The 22,609-nt window shown below is 39.9% G+C and overlaps 1 protein-coding gene across 6 annotated transcripts in view; it reads right to left on the bottom strand.

Annotated features, from left to right (window-relative positions):
- farp1 (FERM, RhoGEF (ARHGEF) and pleckstrin domain protein 1 (chondrocyte-derived)) overlaps window positions 1–22,169 on the bottom strand; it is a 324,746-nt gene extending 302,577 nt beyond the window's left edge. For 2 of the 6 annotated variants that reach the window (XR_005632704.1, XM_039745426.1), the window contains exon 1: window positions 1,586–1,801. The gene's annotated coding sequence lies outside the window, so the exon portion shown is untranslated. Of the gene's footprint in view, window positions 1–1,140; window positions 1,293–1,585; window positions 1,802–21,697 lie in introns of those variants that run through there. The other 4 variants (XM_039745424.1, XM_039745425.1, XM_039745422.1 and 1 more) reach the window with 4 other exon arrangements.
- Between the last annotated feature and the right edge of the window lie 440 nt (window positions 22,170–22,609).

Below are 22,609 nucleotides of genomic sequence, written 5' to 3'. Positions count from 1 at the left end.
TAGTTTGAATGAATTATTTACCCAAGTCAATATTCATACCTTTGACACTGATGCTATAGGGCAGTAACACTAACCACCACACCACTGTGCATCCCTCTTGACAAACTGAGGAATGTGTAAACTGGATACAAGCAGTGACAGTTCACTTCTCAAGCCTGCTCACTGTCTCATCCTGCTACCCTAAAACACAATGCAGGTTTTATTCCTTTTTGAAAAATAAACTGTTGAAGTCTCTCTGGACTAACACATAAAATTTCTAAACTGGAAAAGTGTTTTATAAAAATTTGACTTGATTAAAATATATCGTCACTGAGATCGCAGAGGACTAACAGCTCTCAACCCTGTATTCTCTACATTAAGATGTCTCCATTATTTAATTCACAATTTTTCTGTAGCAAATTTAACAGGAGGCGGTTCAAACCATATTTCTTTATTAACTAGGAGGTTCTTCAACTCGTTATTCTAACGCGATTTTTCTTAAAGACAACGCTAAAAAAAATACTGTACAAATAAAAGACGCTATACAAAGCAAAGAATGGAGTGCATGTTGAGCACGTTGAAATTGTAATCGTTAACAAGGAAGCCCAAGGGCTTGGGTAAGGAATGATCAGGTGTTCTGTTCTAAATTTAGACCGGCGGAGCAATTACAGTAGGTGGGTTAATAGGACAGTAGGGGAGAAGCATTACACGTAATCGGCTTAGCTTGCCCCTCCACAATAAGCGGAACAACCCAACATATGGTCGGCATAACAGTGCTGGTCAAAAGCCAGCTCCCCCGGGTAACGTCCATGCTGAAGAGACTCCAGACTAGAAGTGCTCTTTCCCACAAATACCACCCGAGATCACAGCTTCCTTTCTGCAAAATCGCCCACTCGAGAAGGCTGCGCGGTGGGTCTTTATGTTGCGAAAAAGGGAAAGGACAAGCTCGGGAAGATTTTCCTAGCGTTATGTGCTGGTGAAGTCACCTGGATGGACGGGCTAAACTGCAACTGTCGCGCGTTACGAAGCGCCTCCATCATTCAGGGCTGACAGCAGGCGCCGGTACACACGAGCGAACGAAAACCTAATCCACCCAGAAACAACTATAAGAATACAAATAATCCTAACAAAAGTGAACAGCATTTAAAATGGGAGTCTTACCTTAGAGCTCCAAGAAAAGTCGTTAGGCGCTCCAACCTACAAATAACACCAAGCCGAAACAAGGCACCTCAGGATTCCGAGTGCGAGCTATACGCGCGCGCCCCCCGCTCTCACACGACAGCGCCCCGAATCGTTGAGATATGTCGCTTCGGTTTCCTTTTCCAATTCAATTGATAAAAAGGAACCACAAAGGAAAAGTCGGTTTTCTCGATCCCTGTCCCCTCTCTCTTTCTTTCTTCGGGAATTACTAAATGAAAAAGTACTCGCTATTGCAAATGCGTTTTCCTTCCCCACGCTACTAGCGTTACGATGAATTAAAAGGAGGCGCGCTCGAGGTTCGAAACGTTCATTCGCACACACACGCACTCACTCACTCACTCCAGGTCCTGGAACAAGTTCGGATAGCGAGCTCTAAGTGCGAGGAGGACACCGGCCGCGCTCTTACCTCGGCAACGCCTGCCTGCCTGCCTGCCTGTCCGCTTTCTTCTTTCTCTTTTTATGTTTAACGTTCTCCCGCTTTTCTTGAAATAGTCCTCAGTGAACCGCCTGCGTGAGCTGCTCTTGCAGCCACGTTGCAGGGGGAAGCGTACGACAGATTTACAAGCGGGCTGTGTTGAAACCCAACTGCCTCAGGGTCGCCATGACGGACTAGCTTGACTTCGCCAAAGGGACGGCACTGATTTCGCGATCGTGTGAGCGGCTCGAACAATGCAGCGACCACATACTGCCTCCAGCCATTGTTACTGGCACTGCACCCTCACCCGGGAGCGTCACAGCGCCACCTAGAACTGGAGAGTGAAAGAAAGAAAGGGCACAGCGCAGGTGAGGTGACACGGCGACTAAGGTAAGGTACAGGTGAAGGTCTGGGTAAAAAACGGTACAAAAGGAAAAAACGAATGTAGATCTCATTCAGAATTATATAGCACATGATATGAACCGCCGAAACACACACTTTTATTTCATAAAAATGACGTGTGTGAGGGACTGTGCTCTTCGATGACATGGCGTCTTGTGCCAAATGCCCAGTGACAGCCTACGGCCCGGGCGCCAATGAATGAAACACATGACCCGAATGAATGAATGAATAGTGACGTGAAAGGTAAGAATAATACGTATCATTCCCTCTTGGGTTTGCGTTTACGCCGAGCAGCCAACCAAGTTGCTCAGTCAATGACAGAATATAATGTGTTGATGGTGCCTAAAGCAGGTAGGCAGCTGGCAATCATGCGTGTGCCCCGTTCACAGGGAAAATAGATAAGACAAACGTTCTAGGCGAATTTGAATTCCAGACGCACTTACATGAGCACATCAAGAGCAGCAGTTCTGCTGGGATTTTCGCATGCATTCGTGTTGTGGAAGTACGAAGAAGGAGCTTCCACCACTGGAACGTCCAAAAAGTGGCTGAACCAACTTCTTTACTATTAATAAGCAGTCAATCAACTAGTTTCAAATGAAGCTTCTGGAGGACAACTATAGCTCTTGAATATTATTCCAACCACTTTCCTGACTGGAAGATAACATTTAAGGTAAAATGAAATAAAAAACAACTCTGTCAATTTGTCATTTCAGACTTTGCCAAAATTAGTTTTTATTTAATTATGGATTTCGGGCAAATGCTGTTACTGCTAAGATTATTTAGACTCTGCTCATAATTTCCTTCATCCATATCCCACTTGACTATGAAAAGTGCAAAGTGCTAAATATCAGGAGGTAACCTCTGAAAAGGATTTAGAGATATATTTTGAAACAGTTTCATAATTTTATCAATGTGTACAAGCTACTCAGAACACAAATAAAATGCTAGATTATATTATAAAACTGTTGAATATAAATTGAGGAATATTATGCTTAGACTCTGATGCAATAGTGCGACCACTTTGGGTGTGTTGTGTGCAGTTCCGGTTACCACGCTACAAGAAAGACATAGCAGCACTTGAAGCAGGGCAGAGGAGAGCAACCAAGTCCATCCCAGGACATGAGGGCATGTCCTACTCCAGCAGACTCCGAGAATTAAACCTATTTTGTCTTAAGCGGAGGAGACTGTGTGGGAACCTAATTCAAGTCTTGAAAAACTGATAAAGCAGATCTTGCATCTTTTAATTAGACGGCGAATCACATACACAAAGACTGCAGGAGAAATTAAGAGGAGCTGCATTTAAAACTGGAGCCTGGAAGCACTTTTTTTTCAAAGAGTCAGGGGAATCTAGAACAAACTACTAAAACATGCAGTTGAAGCAGAAACCAACCCAGCCTTTAAGAAGTATCTGGATGTATGCAATGTTAAGTGTTGTGGTAGAGAGGATGTAATTGTTAGGGGCTATGAAGCTGTGTGAGGTTCAGATACATAATAAGATGGAGTACCACAGCAGTTCTCCTGTTATTGAGTTTAAGGTGAGGTGAATATTGGTCCTTCAGCAGGGGTGACAAACTCCAGGCCTAGAATGCCGCAGTGGTTGCAGGTTTTCATTCTTACCATCTTTTTAATTAGTGACTAGTTTTTGCTGCTGATTACTTCTTTTAATTAACTTAACTCAGGCCCCATAGTTGTTTCTTTTTCTTTAATTAGCAGCCAAACAATAATGAGACACAAAACAAGCCACCACATGACCAGCTCCCCTGTGCCCATTATACAACATCTGAAATTAAAGAGAGGTGATGGTCTTGGTAAGGTTGATCTCTCAGGTCACCAAAACATTTTGACAGTGCTCTTAGAAAGAACAGAAAAACAACAGTTTTTGAAATGTGTGCTATAGCAGAATGAGAGCAGCAACAAGCCATGGAATTAAATAACAGGTTTAATTAACAGCAAGAATTGGCCTCTCATTAAGAAAGTGATTGGACTGAAATTGGTTGGAGTTTGAAGTCACAGTTTAGCTGGTCATCTGTTAGCTTGTTTCACATCTCATTTCTGCTTGGCTGTCATATAATGAAAAAAAGAATCAATTCAGAGAGCTGAACTCTTCTAACAGGGCTATTAAAGTGATGGGGAAAAAGTTAATTATCAGTGAAAACTGGTCACTAATTAGGAAAAGGGTTAGAATGAAAACCTGTAGCCACTGTGCCACTCCAGGCCTGGAGTCGCCACCCCTTTCCTACAGCCTAGCGAGAGCCTTAAAATTTAAGCAAACCTACTATGTAGTAGATTAAGAAGAAGAGATTCTTGGAGTGACTGAGACAAAGTCAGATTTAAATAGACCGGACATGGTTTACTAAGACATTCAGGGGTGGTACGTAGTTTTCGGTACAGCAGGATCCCCTAGGCTACTGCTGTATTCAGTTTACACTGCTTACCACACAGCACCAAAACTCACCTGAGCATGTGTTAGTAGTTAGTGCATGATGTTTTTAAGTTTGCACAGACGGGCTTGGAGTTATTTTTGAAGAGATTTTTAAAAGGTGGAAAGGGATATGTAGATAGGGTTTGCTTTCAGCATTGTTGTCAATGGATGGTTTTGCCCACCCGAAGATTTGCTGTGGTCATAGCTGTGTAATCGCTGGTGTCACTGTGTTTGCAAACAACAGTGCAGACATTGCAAACCTTTAACTGCTGAACAACATAAGATAATGACACAAGTATTAAACTGTGACATTTATATTAGTTTTTGTGAAAGATTTTATAGGATTGAGTTAGCACGATTACCTCATGGCTTCAAAAATGTGTGCTTGTATCCTGGCCCGAGCATTGTGTGCATGGAGTTGCCATGCAAGTTTTTTAGTAGAATCTTGTTTTAATGTAAATCTAAACTATAAGAATACTGTAGAACACTGAAGAATATGAAATACCACCATATTATATGAAACATTAATAAAAGAAAATACACCACAAAGTAGAATAATTGCTGATCCACAATCGTTCATGCTGTTCAAACCACCTGTTGCCATTTGTGTTTTGACGGCACAAGAAGCATTGTCAGACTAATAAGTAATGGAGACTGTAAGGATGCATTCATAGAGGTCCTATGGAACTGAATCACACTAATTGAGGAAAATTTTTCAACTTAATGTAAGAAAAGCATTTGATTGTTTAACATTTTAAGTGAAATTAAGTAGTCATTCCAGATTAGGTTGGATATTAGTGCAGGAATGTAAATGAATTCACTTATCTGTGACGGTGGTGTAATTTATAACTAGGTGTCCATTTTAATTGTTTTTAAGCATTGAGATCCATATTGGCATGACTAGCCGATCCATTTCCTTCTATAATGGCATTCTACAACCTTCTTAGACCAGGCCCATCAGAATAGTTGGATTGGCAGTGTGACTGTGTTTAGCAGAGCTGCAGTTAGAAAGCATCCTAGGAGTGAACTGTCTTCTCGGGGATCCTGACCAATAACTGCCTAGTTCAAGAGTCTTCCATCTTTTCCTAAAAATGTCTGAGATGAGCTTTGTGCACTGATTCCTATTAGCTTAATCTCTACTGTTTCCTTCATGATATTTGAATTTGTGCATTTCTAGTTGAGTGGTCTCTTGGTGACAGATTTGATCCTGGAGGTTTTAGTTCAGAAAACTAGTGGCTGTTGTTTTCTCTCTTAATTGTTCTTACTATTCTTGTTTCAACTGTTACTAATTGGCTCTCTGAGGCACAGTGTGTAATGGGTTGGTTGCTCAGTCTGTATTCACATGTCAATATCAAACATTTATACTTTGCCAGATAACTACTGAAGAAAATATCCAAAATGTTACTTTGGCATTTTATGTGGTTCTTTTAAGTACATCACTATGAAAAGGACTATATAAATGTACATAATTTATTATTATTATAAAACACATGCTGCTGTATGCAGTTACATTTCCACATGGGATTAATACTGTTTTATCTTATCTATTTTGTTTAATCTAACATTTGTTATTGGCTATTGGGGCTTTTATTAATCCACCCTGGAACAGAAACCTTCTCCCTTTAAGCTATACATTTAAACTTACTAAAATATATTCAGCATATATCCACTGCTTGAGGTGCACTTTATTTAGCATCAGGTGCATTTGATTTTCAAAGATCAAGAATGGAATAACTATAATCCATCATAAACCTGCTGTGGCCACTATGTAAACATCATCTTCTTGATACATGTACAGGGCCAGTGGCAAATTGCATAGGCAGTATAGACAGGGCCTGACAGCTTACGATGACTGCATGGTAATTGTTATGCAAGGCTGGCCTACGTGACATGGGAGTGAAAAAGTTAATGGTACTATAAAATCATAAAACTTAATTAGGATTATTAACCCTTTTTCTCTTTGATGGTGGTCATTTTGTTGGATTTAATTTAATGTTTGAAAAGGTGGGATCTCATTTATTTTTTTAAATTAAAGCCCATCAAATTCTAGTTAAGGCACTGTAACAATGTATACTAAGCGGCAAGGCTGCAAAGTTTAAACCACATGACTTAAGATGAACTGTAGGCAACAATGACCTTGATGTTCTTGGACATTTATTGCATTCTGCATCAATGAAATACAAAATGACAATTCTTGCAGAATCTCAAGAGGATAACAAAAAGGCTTTGAGGTATTTGAGTGATAAGCCTTTTCCCTTTTCCTGTCTTTTATATATTTCTTGCATAGTTTCACACTGTTAGGTCATCATTAAAGGTCACCCATTTACATAACATCTTAAAAGAAGGGCTGGGAACAGAGACAGCTAAAGGGCAGCAGGATGAACCTTGGTGGTGGGAATGAGAGTCAACTGTGTGGCCCAAAGCCAATGACAAATAAGTATTTTTAATTGATTAAAGTGCATTTCCTATGACAAGAAACTGTTACTGATATTTTGTTTGCATGACTGAGTATTCTTTGCAAATAGCAAGCAATACAAAATCTGTTACACTCTGGTGTGAGCAAATATTCATTCCTTATAACAACACTGTAACTCAATTAGCAAACCAAAAACTTTAAATGGAGGCCACTGCTACAAGACAGCATATTTTGGCAAGTGAAGACATTTTTACTTTTGTTTTCTACTAATCAAAATTTAATGAGTAATGTATTAATGTTTTCAAGTTCCTGAATGTAAAAACTCTGAGACGGTGGTGCCAGGTCTAGTATTAAAAACCACAATTATTAAAAATAAAATATTTCAACAGGAGTAGTACAGTATATAAAGTAGCTACACATTTAATATATATTAAAGCAATACAAAAACTAGTCTGAGTCATTGAGATGGAGGCAAGTACACAAAATAAATATAAGAAAAGATAAGGAAATATAACAGCTGGAGGGGTGGCCACATGTATATGGAAGAGGTAAAAAAAATTAGGTATGCCTGAATAAAAGTGCTGGGGTTAAATTGAAAGGCTGTAAAGATAGAGATCCAACATTATCAATAAACTTCCATTCATTTTTAATTCCTGGGTGTCAATAAACAACTTTACAATAATTTCAAGAGGTAGGTTTACACGATAATGTCATAGTAATGTGTGACTTTAATTATCAAAGTGGAAAATCCAAGATATTGCATGGGAGAAGGACATAGCAGAGATGATGAGTAATTGGTTCTTAATTCTGTTTGTTTAAGTTAACAATGCTTTCACTGTTACTTAACAAGACCCCTGAAGTAGGCTGATTTTTTTACATTAAGTAGAAAGAAGAGTTTTTTTTGTGAGGCATTTATAATATTTGCCTCTCTGTGCATACAGCGTATATGAACTCCCAAGGTCTAGTAACCAAGGGACTTTCTCCATCTGATAAGAAAGTTACTATATCAGATAATGTGACATTCTGTTAGTATCCTTCAGACTCTCTTAGAAAAAACCCAAAAGATTGCCAGTTAACAAAAACAACTGGGAAAGAGCCAAGGTCCTTACAAAGGGATCTCAGCAAAACAAAAGTCAGAATTCTGCTATATTGAACCATTCATATCTGGCCATTACACAAATCAAATTCATAGAAGAAGTCACATTTTAAACAAATACGAGAAAACTTTAAAAATTTTAAGCCAGGCTAAACTAATGAATGAAGAGACAATTGAACATTTGGGAAAATGCAAAAGAATACCAGGTACAAAGGAAGAAAATGTTACTGCAGTATTAGAACAGAATAACTAATACACTATGTGCACAATTATTAGGCAAGTGTGTATTTTGACCATATCATAATTTTCATGCATACGTGATGTGGCAGAAAAGTAATGAGACTGATTTTTTATTTACCAAAGTTTTTATTTTTTTCAAACATAAATGTTATCCCCTTCAAAGTAGTTCCCTTGGGCAGCTACACACCGATGGAGACGCTGTTCCCACTGTTGGTAGCAGCGCTGGAAGTCTTCAACCGGTATGGTCTTCAGCATGTCCGTTACACTCTTTTGGATGTTTTCTAAAGTCCCTTTAGGACATTTTTCAGTTTAGGAAAAAGGAAAAAGTTACACGGACTGAGGTCAGGTTAATAAGGGGGCTGGGGAACCACAGGAATGCCTTTTGAGGTCAAAAATTGTGTTATGGAGAGGGCAGTTTTTTTTGAGTCTGATCTCACAAGAGTGTTTACACATTCGATGTTTTCATTGGTTTTCGAAGTTGAAGTCCTCCCTGAACGGTGTTCATCTTCAACGTGTTTTCTGCCTTCCAAAAATGATTTGTGCCAGGGAAAAACTTGAGCTCGGGATAAAGAATGTTCCCCATAGGCCAGTTTTAACTTTTCAAACGTCACACTTGCTGTTTAATGGCACAACATTGCTCCAAATTCCGCTGTTCCATTTTGCGTGACGCACAACCAAAAACACAACTTCGCTAATAGCAGTCACAAATATCACTTAGTTAACGGAAGGAGTTGAAACTCGCACTGAGCTATGGGAGGGTACTGATACACGTGCTCTATCAAGGACAACAGCGCAGCGTTGCCAGATCGCTTGCAGTGTTGCCAGTCTCATTACTTTTCTGCCACACCTCGTATATTCCATCTCCAAGCTGTATAAACTTGAATGCTTATTTGATTTAAGCACGTCAGGTGATGTGTATTTGTGTAATGAGGGAGGGTGTGGCCTAAGGAGACCACCACCCTCTATCAAGGTGTGCAGAATTATTAGGCAGCTTCTTTTCCTCAGGGCAAAATGGGCCAAAAAAGAGATTTAACTGACTCTGAAAAGTCAAAAATTGTAAAAAGTCTTTCAGAGGGATGCAGCACTCTCCAAATTGCTAAGATATTGGGGCGTGATCATAGAACCATCAAGCGTTTTGTTGTAAATAATCAACAGGGTCGCAAGAAATGTGTTGAGAAAAAAAATGCAAATTATCTGCCACAGATTTGAGAAGAATCAAACGTGAAGCAACCAGGAACCTGTTATCCTCCAGTGCTGTTATATTCCAGAACTGCAACCTACCTGTTGTGCCTAGAAGTACAAGGTGTTCAGTGCTCAGAGACATGGCCAAGGTAAGGAAAGCTGAAACCAGACCACCACTGAACAAGACACATAAACTGAAACATCAAGACTGGGCCAAGGAGTATCCGAAGACAGATTTTTCATGGACTGATGAGGTTTTATGGACTGATGAGATGAGAGTGACACTTGATGGACCAGATGGATGGGCCCGTGGCTGTATCAGTAACAGGCACAGAGCTCCACTTCGACTCAGACGCCAGCAAGGTGGAGGTGGGGTACTGGTATGGGCTGGTATTATTAAAGATGAGCTAGTTGGATCTTTTTGGGTTGAAGATGGACTCAAATTCAACCCCCAAACCTACTGCCAGTTTTTAGAAGACACTTTCTTCAAGCAGTGGTACAGGAAAAAGTCAACATCTTTCAAGAGGACCATGATTTTTAGGCAGGCCAATGCTCCATCGCATGCATCAAAGTACTCCACTGCATGGCTAGCCAGTAAAGGCATTAAAGATGACAGAATAATGACATGGCCCCCTTCCTCACCTGACCTAAACCCTATTTAGAACTGGGAGGCTGTGGTTGCTGCTGTACAAAAAGTTGATCATCAACAGATCAAGAAACCGACAGACTCCATTAATGGAAGGCTTATTGCCGTTAGTGATTTTTTTGATTTAGTTGCATAATAATTGTGCACACTAATAGTTGCCTAATAATTGTGTACACATGTGTATTCCCCTGATAATGTTCACACTCACACTTCCTTTGCATAACATTCAGGTTTCAGGTTTATTAACATTTTGGATTGACTGATGGCACTGTATTTGTTTCATATTAAAATTAATCCCAAAAATACAACTTGCCTAATAATTGTGCACACAGTGTATATATCAGCAAAGGAGGAGTAAGGACATGAAGAGTGTCCTTGTCTTTCTAAAGTCTATAACCATTTCATGAAGTTTTATTATTATTATAACATCTTTGAAAACAGAATTATTGATGGAAATCTGTGGCCAGTTGTGTGGTAAATACATAAGTGGTGTAATAAGTTTTTAAATTAGTAAACAGTTACCACTGAGTCAACAAACTCTGAACATGTAGTTTGATGGATATGTAAAAAATTTGGCCTAATGTAAATAAAGTCAAAATATCCAAACTAAGTGCTGCTCATCACTATACATATCCAAAAAGTTCACATAACCATAAAAGGCAGCTGATGGGATGTCAGTTTACACAGCATGCTCTGTCAAGTACAAGTCAAAGAAGGTCATTCTAAAGCGATGCATTGCAGTTACTCCTGCAGGCACTAGACTAGACCTGTAGTAGACACACGAGACATATTACAGGAGGCCTGGGTTGTGTGCTGTGAAGAAAGATTTCGAAAGGAGTGGAATCTTTTTAGTTTATACAACTGAGATTAAGAAGGAATTATGAGGGAGGATGCCAGCTGTTACATTCAAATGAGTTTTTTAATAACAAGAAGAGACACAGTTGCAAGCTGGTAAACTTAAATTTCAGATCTCTACTTGATGATATTCATAATGATGAACTACTGTATAACAAAGTGAATGTCCTGGACTTGTTGAAACTGATGTTATATCGGATTTCCCCCCTCATTAGATTGGCATCCTTACCTTGTACCTGTTGCTGCCTGGATAGAAACAGCAGGTTCATTAAATGGATGGAGACATTGCTGAATAAGGTAGCATTATAATTCATGGCTTTTCCATTTATTTTCTGCATTTTTAATATTACCAGATTCTGGTCTCATGTCTGCCACACATTCTGACAAAGCAATTTCTTCTAGATATTGCTCATAGTACTTTTTGGCTTATTGTCTGATACCAGAGTTTGGCCTTCTTTTATATTTCACATTATTAATTCAATTGTTGATATTTACAGTAGCGTTAACCCATCCCCTCTTTCCCACTGTAATTTTTACATGCACACGAAAGATAATTTTCCGTTTATTAGTAACTTTATTTTATTAATGGATTTTCTCAGTACTAGTAATATTATCAAAAATAATTATTACAAAGAAACAATGGTAATCAAAATATGCACTTTCTTGACTTCATTAGTGCTATATTTTTAAAAATCTAATTATATTTAAATCTTTAACAATTAATGGAAGAAGCCACTTGGATTTTCATTAAAGAGATTTATCCATAAGATTTGAGTCTTTCTAGAAACATTATTACAACCACAGATGACTTCACCAGCTGCTTTTTGCGTAAAGAGTCCTGACATGATACAATGTGCTCATTCTGCTAAGTCTGTTTGCCAGAGAGAAGCAATATATTTGCAGAGTCATTCTTCCCCTGTTAAAGCTGTGTTTTGTATTCTCAGCAGGACCTGTTATACACACACTAAAATTCTTCAGAGATGGCAATAAGCACCTGTAAACTGATTGCACCTGGACTTTTATTGGTAGCAGCATCATTTATCTCTCACCAATGACATCTAACAGCCTGCTTGTCTGTTCTTTTTTCGTGTAAACGTTACTACAATAATTATTTGTTATCCTCTGAAATGAGGACAGCGAATATGTATATGTCACTGCTTAAGTAATCATTCTTTTGTACTTAACTTGACATCTTCATCTTTGAATAGCATTTCCCATGGAGGTATCCCTTTAGCCCTTCCTTGGGAAACAGTTTGGTCAAGTCTTTTAATCTTTAGTTTGACAGAGCAGCCTTTGTAACCAATGCACTATGAGTAGGGCATTGTGATGAAGCTGAAGGGAGGAGGTCAGCAGCTTTCCCTGTCAAATTTTCCTGATTGACTGCCTCAGTCACCAAAGCACATCATTGTAATATCAACTGCTTACTTGGTCCTTTTAAATCATATAATTAGTATGGACTACACCCTCTACATCAAGGTCTTCAAAATCCTCAAAGTCATTAATAAAGTAGATCAAGCTTAATTCTTTCAACTAAACAGTGAATCATGTACTTGAGGACACCAGTGGAAATTAAGGGGAAGTCCATTTAAGACTGAAGCCAGGAAACATTTCTTTACTCATAGAGTTGAAGGAATCTGGAACAAGCTACCAAGATGTGTAGATTAAGCAAAAATCTTTACAACCTATAAGATGTATCTGGATGTACTAACAGAACAGGGTAACTATTAGCTAAACAATCGAGCTTGAGCTTGATGGACTAAATCATTACTTCTCATTTGTCAAATTTCTTCTATTCTCATCATAAATGTCCTGCCATTCACAAGTGGCTAGGCCAAACAGTACAACAGACCTGATCCAACTGTGTTTTAGTTCCAGTTGATCTCTCTTAAATGCCTGCTGAAAAAACAGTTGAAGGGCAACCATGAAAATTTTATTAAAAAGAACAGGAGATGTACACAAATTTGAAAAAAAACTGTGCTGAGAATCATTATCTAAGATTCTAAAATGCCATTGAATAAAGCCAGACAGCAATACAGCAAGTAAAGTCTGAATGAGAATTGTCAAAAGCTGTTACTCAAAGAGTGTATTGTCACCAGTACCAAGACTCTCAAACTGTATGCTGATGACACACAGCTGTACTTATCAATAGCACCTGATGACCCCGATTCTATTGATTCACTAACAGAATGTCTGACTTGTATCTCAGAATGGATGAATAGTAATTTTCTCAAGTTAAATAAAGAGAAAACTGAAATTTTAGTGATCAGCAATAATGGATACAATGAAGCTATTAGAAATAAACTGGATACATTAGGATTAAAAGTCAAGGCGGAGGTAAAAAGCTTAGGGGTGATTGTTGACTGTAATCTGAATTTTAAATCACATATTAATCAGATCATTAGGACAGCATTTTTTCACTTAAGAAACATAAGTAAAGTTAGACCTCTTTTATCACTGAAAGATGCTGAGAAATTAGTTCACGCGTTTGTTTTCAGTCGACTAGATTACTGTAACGCACTCCTCTCAGGACTACCCAAAAAAGATATAAATCGTTTGCAACTAGTGCAGAATGCAGCTGCTAGAATCCTAACTAGGAAAAGAAAATCCGAACACATTTCTCCAGTTTTGATGTCACTACACTGGTTACCTGTGTCATTCAGAATTGACTTTAAAATTCTGCTTATGGTTTATAAAGCCTTGAATAATCTAGCCCCATCTTATATATCGGAATGTCTGACACCTTATATTCCAAATCGTAACCTCAGATCCTCAAATGAGTGTCTCCTTAGAATTCCAAGAACAAAACTTAAAAGAAGTGGTGAGGCTGCCCTTCTGCTGTTATGCACCTAAAATCTGGAATAGCCTGCCAATAGGAATTCGCCAGGCTGATACAGTAGAGCACTTTAAAACACTGCTGAAAACACATTACTTTAACATGGCCTTTTTATAACTTCATTTTAATCGTAATTTAACTTAATCCTGATACTCTATGTTCAATTCATCATAACAACTATTCATGGTGGCTCTAAAATCGGTACTGACCCCTACTCTCTTTTCTGTTTCTTTTTCCGGTTTCTTTGTGGTGGTGGCCTGCGCCACCTCCACCTACTCAAAGCTTCATGATGCTCCAACAATGATGGACGGATTAAAAGGAAGAAGTCTACGTGACCATCATCATCATCAAGCCCTTCCGTGAGAACCCTAAATCCAAAGAGGACTGTTTCATTTATGTTAGGTAGAATGCCCAGAGGGGACTGGGCGGTCTCATGGTCTGGAATCCCTACAGATTTTATTTTTTCTCCAGCCGTCTGGAGTTTTTTTTTTTTTTCTGTCCCCCCTGGCCATTGAACCTTACTCTTATTCGATGTTAATGTTGATTTATTTTTTTATAATTATGTCTTTCATTTTTCTATTCTTTAATATGTAAAGCACTTTGAGCTACTGTTTGTATGAAAATGTGCTATATAAATAAATGTTGTTGTTGTTGTTGTTGTAAACTGAGTTGAGAAGTGGAAGGCTACGAGTCATTAACCAGAAAGCTTTAAACACTATGAGCACAAGACAGAGTCTTTGAGGTTTTAATCCATAATCATGAACATTGTACTGAACACTGCACCAGATTATAGAGCATTGTGATGTGGCACATAGTGCCCTTTGGGAAGCAGCACCTACTGTAGCTGCATTACTGCATGTCTTAGCAACCCAGTAACAAAATGCTGAACTTACAACATTAGAATATGACACATTTAAAATTAAAAAGCAAAAATATTTATATTTAACCAAACTAAATAATTAATACAATATACATATGGGCTTAGAACTCTCAAATGATCTATAACAGGAATGGAAATTTAAAAAAATTGTTTGACATCAAAATATATTAACAATAAAAATTGTGAACAAGACTTTTACAATGCTGACCTTGAATGTCACTGTTGTAGATTAATCGCCACACTTCCATTGATTCAAGTACTGCTTGAACTCTTACTTATAGTAAGGTATTCATGTTTTAGCCCAATCTATAAAACATTTGTTAAATTTCACCCATTCTGAATTCATTAACTCTAAATTCTTCTGAAAACTTTAAACATGGTGAGCTAACATGCACAGATGTGTGGTATAGCGGGTCCACAGCTCAGATCAAAAGCCACTTTTTAAATAAATAATCGCCGCCCTCGCAGCTTATAGAGGGGGCATGGTGGTGTGGCGGGAGTGGTTCTCGGGTGTTTCGCAGTGCAGGTAGTCCTCGCTTTTGTGCACAGGTGAGGAGTCGTCTGCATCCGTAATTGATGCTGGGAGCTGCTGATTGCTACACCTGATCCACGTCCCCATGATAAATAATAGAAGCACGAGGCGGCTAGGGAAAAAAAGAGGAGAAAGAAAAGGCAGACAGAGGTTAGAAGGAGAAGAAGGCAGGGAGGAGAAAGCTGGTGCGTGAGTGAGCAGGACAACAAAAGGCAGCTGGAAAACAAAAGGCAGCTGAACACTGAGCCCTTGTGGGGTGTCTGGCCGGCAACTGAGGGCCGACAGTAGTGGTTGCTCCCGCTGAGCGTTTGTGAGGAGCGGGAGTGACCGGAAGGAGGATGGCTCGCCGCATAAGGCCGTGGGAGTAGGGACTTGGGACGTAAAAGCCCCAGTGTGAGCTCCCTGGTTGCTGGGGAGCCCAAGTCACGGTCTGGTGAAGCCCACCAGAGCCAGGGATCGGCGTGGCGAACAGACCAGCTGTAAAAGGCAGAGAGAAGGTCAGCTGCAGGTAGTGTGACTACCCTAGTGCATAGCCTGGACGGGAGAAGCAGGAGAGTCACCAGTAGAAAGAAGACACCGGGCTTAAAAGGACAGCTTCCTGCCAATGTTTTAACCTCTTTTTTTTTTTTTTTAAGGATTTATTTATTGTTTTTAACCTCCACTCATCATTTGTTTTTATGGATTACTTATTTGAAGACTTTTGATGCACTGCACTTTCATTTGGACACTGTTTTGATTTTGATTGTTGTTTTAATAAAAGCACTTGGCACTTTTGCACCCACCCCTTGCTTCATTGTTGTGCCTCACTATCTAGCTCATCGGTGACATTACTGATAGTGTTGGGTTCAAGTGCTCCCAGAAGAAAGATGGGAGCATAGAGTGGAACCTGCATTGTCACAAGATATTGTGTATATTTGTTCATGAAGAATGGATTGAGCTTATCCATAACCAAACCTTGTAGTACCCAGCATAAGTCACATCTTCTTGTGTTGTCGATGTCACAGATCTTAAGCAAAATCTTAAGGAATGTCCTGTCATGATGGAATTCTGCAGCCCATCTCTTGACTGTGCATATCAATGGGACTGGCCCTGGTACACGACAGAAAGAGAGAGAGATCAGAATGACTTCAAAGGAAGAAAATTAAAGAAAAACTTCTGACTTTGTAGTCAAAGTCACAGTAGGGCATTATGCAAACATATTGCTGTTGACAGAACACACAGCTCGCCAGAAGCAGTAAGCCAACAGATGATCCAACCGCTTCTCCTTAGCATGCGTTCAGCCAAACTTAACCAACCCCCAAACAACGCGAGCGGCAGAGACACGAACAAGTTACAAAAGGACAGCTACTGTATAGGCTTTTAAATGATCAACTCGCAGCACGACAAGCAGAATGTGTTCAGCCGTCCCCCCTTCACAATGTGAACAGCATTATATGTCCTGCGAAAAAGAGATTTAACCACGCCGGGGCCGGAAATAAAGGATAAGTAGAGTATTTTTTTTTACAAAAGTTTTAAAGTAAAAGTGAAAATAATGCATATGTAACAATTCCCATGAAAATAATATCTTTAAATTGTATAAACCATGGGGTGGGCAAGCGAAGCAAGCAGGGGGCAAAGTCAGTGTGTGTATATGTGATATATATTGTGGAAGACTGCCGGCTTCCGAGGCCGGTCCGCACCCCCAGGCCGACAGGAGGAGCTCTCCCGACAGCGGATCGTGCCCCGAGGTCCAGCAGGGCCTTATGGACTCTGTGGTGTTTATACACAGGCCTGCTGGATACCTTGGCCACCAGGAGTCGCTGTGGGGGACTTATGGGCTCTGTTGTGCCTTATGACCGGGAGTACGCCACGGTCGCGTGACAGGAAGGTATGGCGTGCTCCGGGTTGAAGTAATAGACTGATTGCCCTGACCCGGAAGGAATAATAGACTGCTGGGACAGGAACACCTCCGGGTCGGGGCCTATAAAAGGACGGTGCCTCAGTCCAGGCTGAGCTGTGCTGGGTGGGAGAGGAGCAAAGTGTCTGGGCGAGGAGGAGAGGTTATTGTGCGTGTGATAAAGAGATTTGTGAAGAGTGTGGAAGGTGCTTCGTGCACTGTGGAAAAGAATAAAAAGATTCTTGGACTATTACCTGGTCTCGGGAGTTGTACCTGAGGGTTCGAGGGTGCACTACTGCCCCCTACTGCCACAATATATATATATATTATAAAATGAAAACCTGGATTGCAAAAGCAAGGCTACAATACGTGATCTTCTCTCGGAAGACATTTAAAGACCCGCGAGACAAAAGGACCGTAAACATGAAGGTTGGTACCAAGAGATTGTCCCAGGGCCATCTCGCGGGGACGTGGAACATGAGATTCTTGCAAGACACGCCCTACTTGCAACAGATATACAGGAGCACATGCATCAAAAAACATTCAGTCGTGTAAAAGCACGTAGTGCACACACATTCTGTGCTCTCAACACATATAAAGCGTATAAAGACAATATGGAGAATAGACACCCAAAAGATCGTTGGAGAGAAAGAAAGATAGATAGATTATAAAACCAGTAAAATTCTAAAGTATTGTAGCGTCCCAGCTAGGTTGCGGCCGTTTTGGTTTTAAGTGACTGACGGAGGGCGGAGTACACCACGGAAGACTGACAGCGGGGAATTGATTGATGCGGGGGTTGAGACGCGGGGATGAGGGGCTGGAGAGGGTGCTAGAAAATTGTGTTTGTGGTTACGAAGTCAGCGATTGTTCAAGTAAAACTTTTGTGACACTTTATCATGTCAGTCGCTACAGTATCAAAAAAAAAGAAAGAAAAGATCGCATTACCAAAAAAACAAAAGGTGATTAACTATCAGAACCAGGTGTAATTGAAAAGAGAGCAGGACAAATCAAGGTCAGAAATAAAAGGCAAAAAGTAGAGTCTTTTCGCATGCGCATCATTCTTATGCACAAAATGTGAATTTACATAATAATAGACCATATGCTATGAGAATCTGTGGTCCCGCAACAGTCAAAACAAAGACAAGTTGAATTTCAAAGAATACACAATTCGGTCAGGTGTATATTGATGATCACGGAGAAACTATGCAAATTTTAACAGGCAAAAAGAAAGGTAATGTATATATTCCGTGAATAACATTACACACCAAAGGAGATATGCCATTCGTATTAAAATGTTTACAGTTTACTGTGAGAATAGCTTTTGCTATGACAATCAATAAATCACAGGGACAAACATTAGAAAAAGTCAAATTATTTATTAGAGAAACAAACAATAGTCACTCACGGGCAGTTATACGTTGCATTGTCACAATGTGTCTCCAAAAAATGTTGTTTTTAATGAAGCTTTAAAGTAAAAGTGCAAATAAAGAAATTGAAACAATTCCAAAGAAAAAAAATTTTAAATTGTATATCCGATTAACCAAACACAGGGGTTGGCAAGCGAAGCGAGCAGGGGCGAATCCCCCTAGTATATATATATATATAGTTTTCAAAAGATAACATAACTTTTTCTGTATGAAAAATTAAAATGAATCAATTTTCTAGGTAAAGCAACACATCGCATTAAAAAGTGTCTACTGAATCCAATTAGTAAATTATTTAACTGTACAGTTATACAAGAGGTAAAAATAAGCGTTGTCGTGTTTCTCACATGAATACAAAGAGGTTCCAGGCCTCACAGTGTCTGAAGTGCTCAGATTTGTTGGAGGCATAAAACACTCCTGACTGCAGCTGGATACTTCTCATGAATCTTGAGGACTAAGGAAATAGAAAATTACAAATACAAACACAACAATCTTCAAAGTCCTTTTGTGACAGAACCTTGAAGCAACATTGCACCACATCAAACACAAATTATTAAGTAGAACAATGAGAATTAAAAAAGAAATAAATATCAGGTCTTTTTGTCATTCCTTATGACATATGTTCACTGAATTGAATAACTAAGTAGCCTTACATATTCTAATTGTGCTATTTAGCTAAAGCCCTTCACATTCATAGATAATTCGGCCATGCCCATTGCTGACTGTACCCCCATCCGTTGCATATTTACAAGATACAGATGGGAGGAAATGCTTGATTTGATATTGATACCCAGATGACAACCTTCTGTCATACATCCTAGATGGAGGTCTACAATGGTTCAAGCCCCTGCCCCTATACCCTCCTAGGCTCATTTTAACCTCACAGTGCCTTTTTCTCCTGTTAGGTCCTAACTGCCTTCTTTTGAGTGTAATGGTTCACCTCCTTTATGTTGTGAAAAAGCAGTGATAAACATGTTCAAGGTGGATAGGCTATTGTTTCCTATTCCACATGAAAATAATGTATAGTGTGTGATAATTATTGCTATTGGTTCTTTAAAACTAATGTTTTAAAAATATTTGAATGCTGGTCATGTTTAATTTGTATGATGTGGAAGATAGCTGTAATGTCTAAACACAAGTTGCGCAAATTCACTTTGCTTATAATACCAGCTTTTCCCATTGCCTCAGTTCTTTAAAAATATATTTACAGTCTTATAAAATGACTTTCTCAGTGTACAGCATTTGCTGCCAATTAAGTCAAGCACATTGCAAACAAACAAACAAACACTGTAAAACCGTGGGTGTCTGTGGAGTGCAGCTCTGTGTCGCATGTGTGTCTGCTTACTCTGAGGGGAAAGCAGGCCGACCAGTCTTGGCAGCGCCATTCAAGCTCAGTTGGGTTGGGTGTACTGAAGGAGCTGAGAGCATTTCATTCAGCATAAGAGTAATACTTTACTTTAGCACATTTATGTTCAGCAGAATACTTAGTGGGGTCTGGGTGGACTTTTATCCTTGACACCCTCACAAGTTTATTTTCTGCCACCATTTTACTGCCTGGAGGTTCAGTTTTCATGTTGTCCCTGGCCATCTGACCACAGCATCTGACATATTGTTATAGATTAGAGACGTAAATAAAGAGTTTAGCAACTCTATTATTTACAGTACATGTCCATCTGTATTATGTAAGTTTGTATTTATTTATTTGTGTATTTTATCCTTTTTTTTCATGTCTTGTAAAGATGTTCGAGCAACTTACTTTGTATGAAAATGTGCTATAGATAAATGTTGTTTAGATAGATAGATACTTTATTAATCCCAAGGGGAAATTCACAATTTTTTGTTTCATGCTGCCACCCAAAGAACAGCGTCCAAGCAATGCCAGGTAATTGAATATTCAATGGGTTAGGTGCTACCTGAGTGTTTCTCCATTGCTCTTTTTGCCCCAGAAGTTACATCCAAATACAGTATATTATGAGATTAAAAACACAAAAATGAAAGTGGACACTAACTTGTGCCCAGGATTAAAATGTAAAACATCTGGTCCCATATTGTGCCCCTTCTTCTCTTTGGCACAGTGGAAAGTCAGTGCAAAGGAGGAAGACCTGCAACACAGTGACTGGACACAGTCACTACAGCCATGGATGCTACATCATTATGTTTTAACCAGCTGACAGAAAACAGGGCACTTTTCAGGGAAACTTTTCATTGAGTTGCCACGAGTCAACCTCGATTAGATGACACCTAACTCACTCCCCTTTGGAGCACTGCCCACCAATAGGTGTGTGCACGCCACCGTACAGTGTGAGAAATGCATAGGTGGGATTGTGGAACAACAGAGTGTACATTTGTCATCACATCCTTGTCCAAAAAAGCCATACACAGTAGAGTCCTGAAGAGAGGAGTGTCATTAACTCACATCTGACTTGGCAGCACTTCAAAAGTTCATTAATGTATCAAGCTATCAAACAAGCCACTTACGGTAATTCAGTTTAGATCACACCTTATTTTATTGATATGGACTGTAAATGAATACAAATAAAGTCCACTGATCTTCAAGCTGAGGCGAAGACAGAAACTGCAGTGTGTGGGCCTGGTGGGTAAGACACAATTCTGTGACTAGGAACATTAATCACTCATTATAGAGCTATCATTAAAGCATGTAAATTGTCATATATTAGGGAAACAATGAATATTTGTGAAAAGCAAACAAAACTTAAGAATTCAGGAAGCTTATGTCTGAGGTGGTTAACTTTAAACTTCCTGAATAGCTAAAGTCCTTTATTACCAAAATCAACAACAGATGCACGCATCGAGAAGGCAAACTGTCCGTCTAGAACAGAGCAGGGCTAAGCAAACTACAGTCCGCCGGCTGCATCCGGCGCGCGGCACGGGTACAGTGGTCCTTGGGCTTCCCGTTGAAAAAAATCGGACGTTCTGGACCTCGTCAAGTGCTTCTTAACAAGATGATGCTACATCCAGCTGCTGGAACCAAAGTAAGTTATCACGAAGTGTCATCCAAGAAACATAATTAAATAAACCAAGTTACTACATGACTTCGGGTCACTTTAATGGCAGAATTCTAGAATATCTGGCTGCGGTATTTTCAGGACTCTCTTAACAAAGACAACAACCACATAAAGAGATGCAAAATAACCCTTCATAATTGGACCAGCCCTTGTCCTGCGGGATTGAAAAAACAGCGCCAATCCATCTCATACAGTCCCATGCGTTTTAATAAGAGAGCAATGGGGTGTCAAAGAAACACAAAAGTCAAGTAAAAGAAAAAAACCTTTACTAACCTCAGTGTTCGTCGGAGGAGGAGTGTAGAGGGCGCTTTTAGTGGTGCCTGGATTGTGTTTGGACGGGGCTGGCGGAGTGCGAGTGGAGCTTCGCACGGCGTGGGTTGGCTGTCCCCAACGGCTTCTAAATCAGCGACAGTAGCTTGTATTTTTCCCGCGTGACGCTTATACGCAGACTGCAAGCCAAAACGCCCTCACATATTTGCGGCGGCCCCTTCGATCTGTCGGCACGTTAATCAGTGTCAGATACCTAACAATGTTACAGCAGAAGAAGTAAGACTCTTCTGATGGAAGAAAGGTTGTGCCAGTTATTACTGGCTTTAAGATGGGAAAAAGGAGGAGTAGGAGTGCCCAGAAGCGGTGAAGGAAGTGCGAGTGTAATATTCTCGCGAGTGGGGGACCTACATTATGTAGACACGCTCTTGACATATTTTTGCAGTTGCGTCTTGCACTTTGATCAGCTGTTCAGTTATATTCGGCCCTCCCTCCATTCATCATTCTGGTAATCACATAACCAGCTCCTCCTCGAAGTTGACCAATTTTTTGCGCGTTCGCATCGCCGTATGATTAGAAAAACTTTGCGTTGAGTCAGCCGCGCAAGGGGGCGTGTCTGTGTGTCTGACGTCATTTTCTCTCCGCGCGGAAATTCTCACCCCTCGTGGACGCGTGGCGTACAGGTAAGCATAGTAAAGCTGCCGGGTCAAGGGACGAGCGTTCAGATTAAAAAGGCAGCGTGACCAAAGGCAAAGAGGCACAATTTTATCCGACTGCGGGTCAAAGACGTGGCCTTCCACGCCATGCCTTGAAAAGAGTTGGCGTTGGTTAGGCGTCCGAAAGATTTAGAAGTATTCCGATAAAGATAAAATAGAAACCATTTTTCGATTCAGAGACTGATAGTAGAGCTCGATGACG

Source organism: Polypterus senegalus, chromosome 2 (assembly GCF_016835505.1).
Source record: "Polypterus senegalus isolate Bchr_013 chromosome 2, ASM1683550v1, whole genome shotgun sequence".
In the NCBI taxonomy this organism is placed as follows: Eukaryota; Metazoa; Chordata; class Cladistia; order Polypteriformes; family Polypteridae; genus Polypterus; species Polypterus senegalus.
The sequence above is the reverse complement of the archived record's forward strand: the minus strand, read 5'-3'. Positions and strand labels throughout refer to the sequence as shown.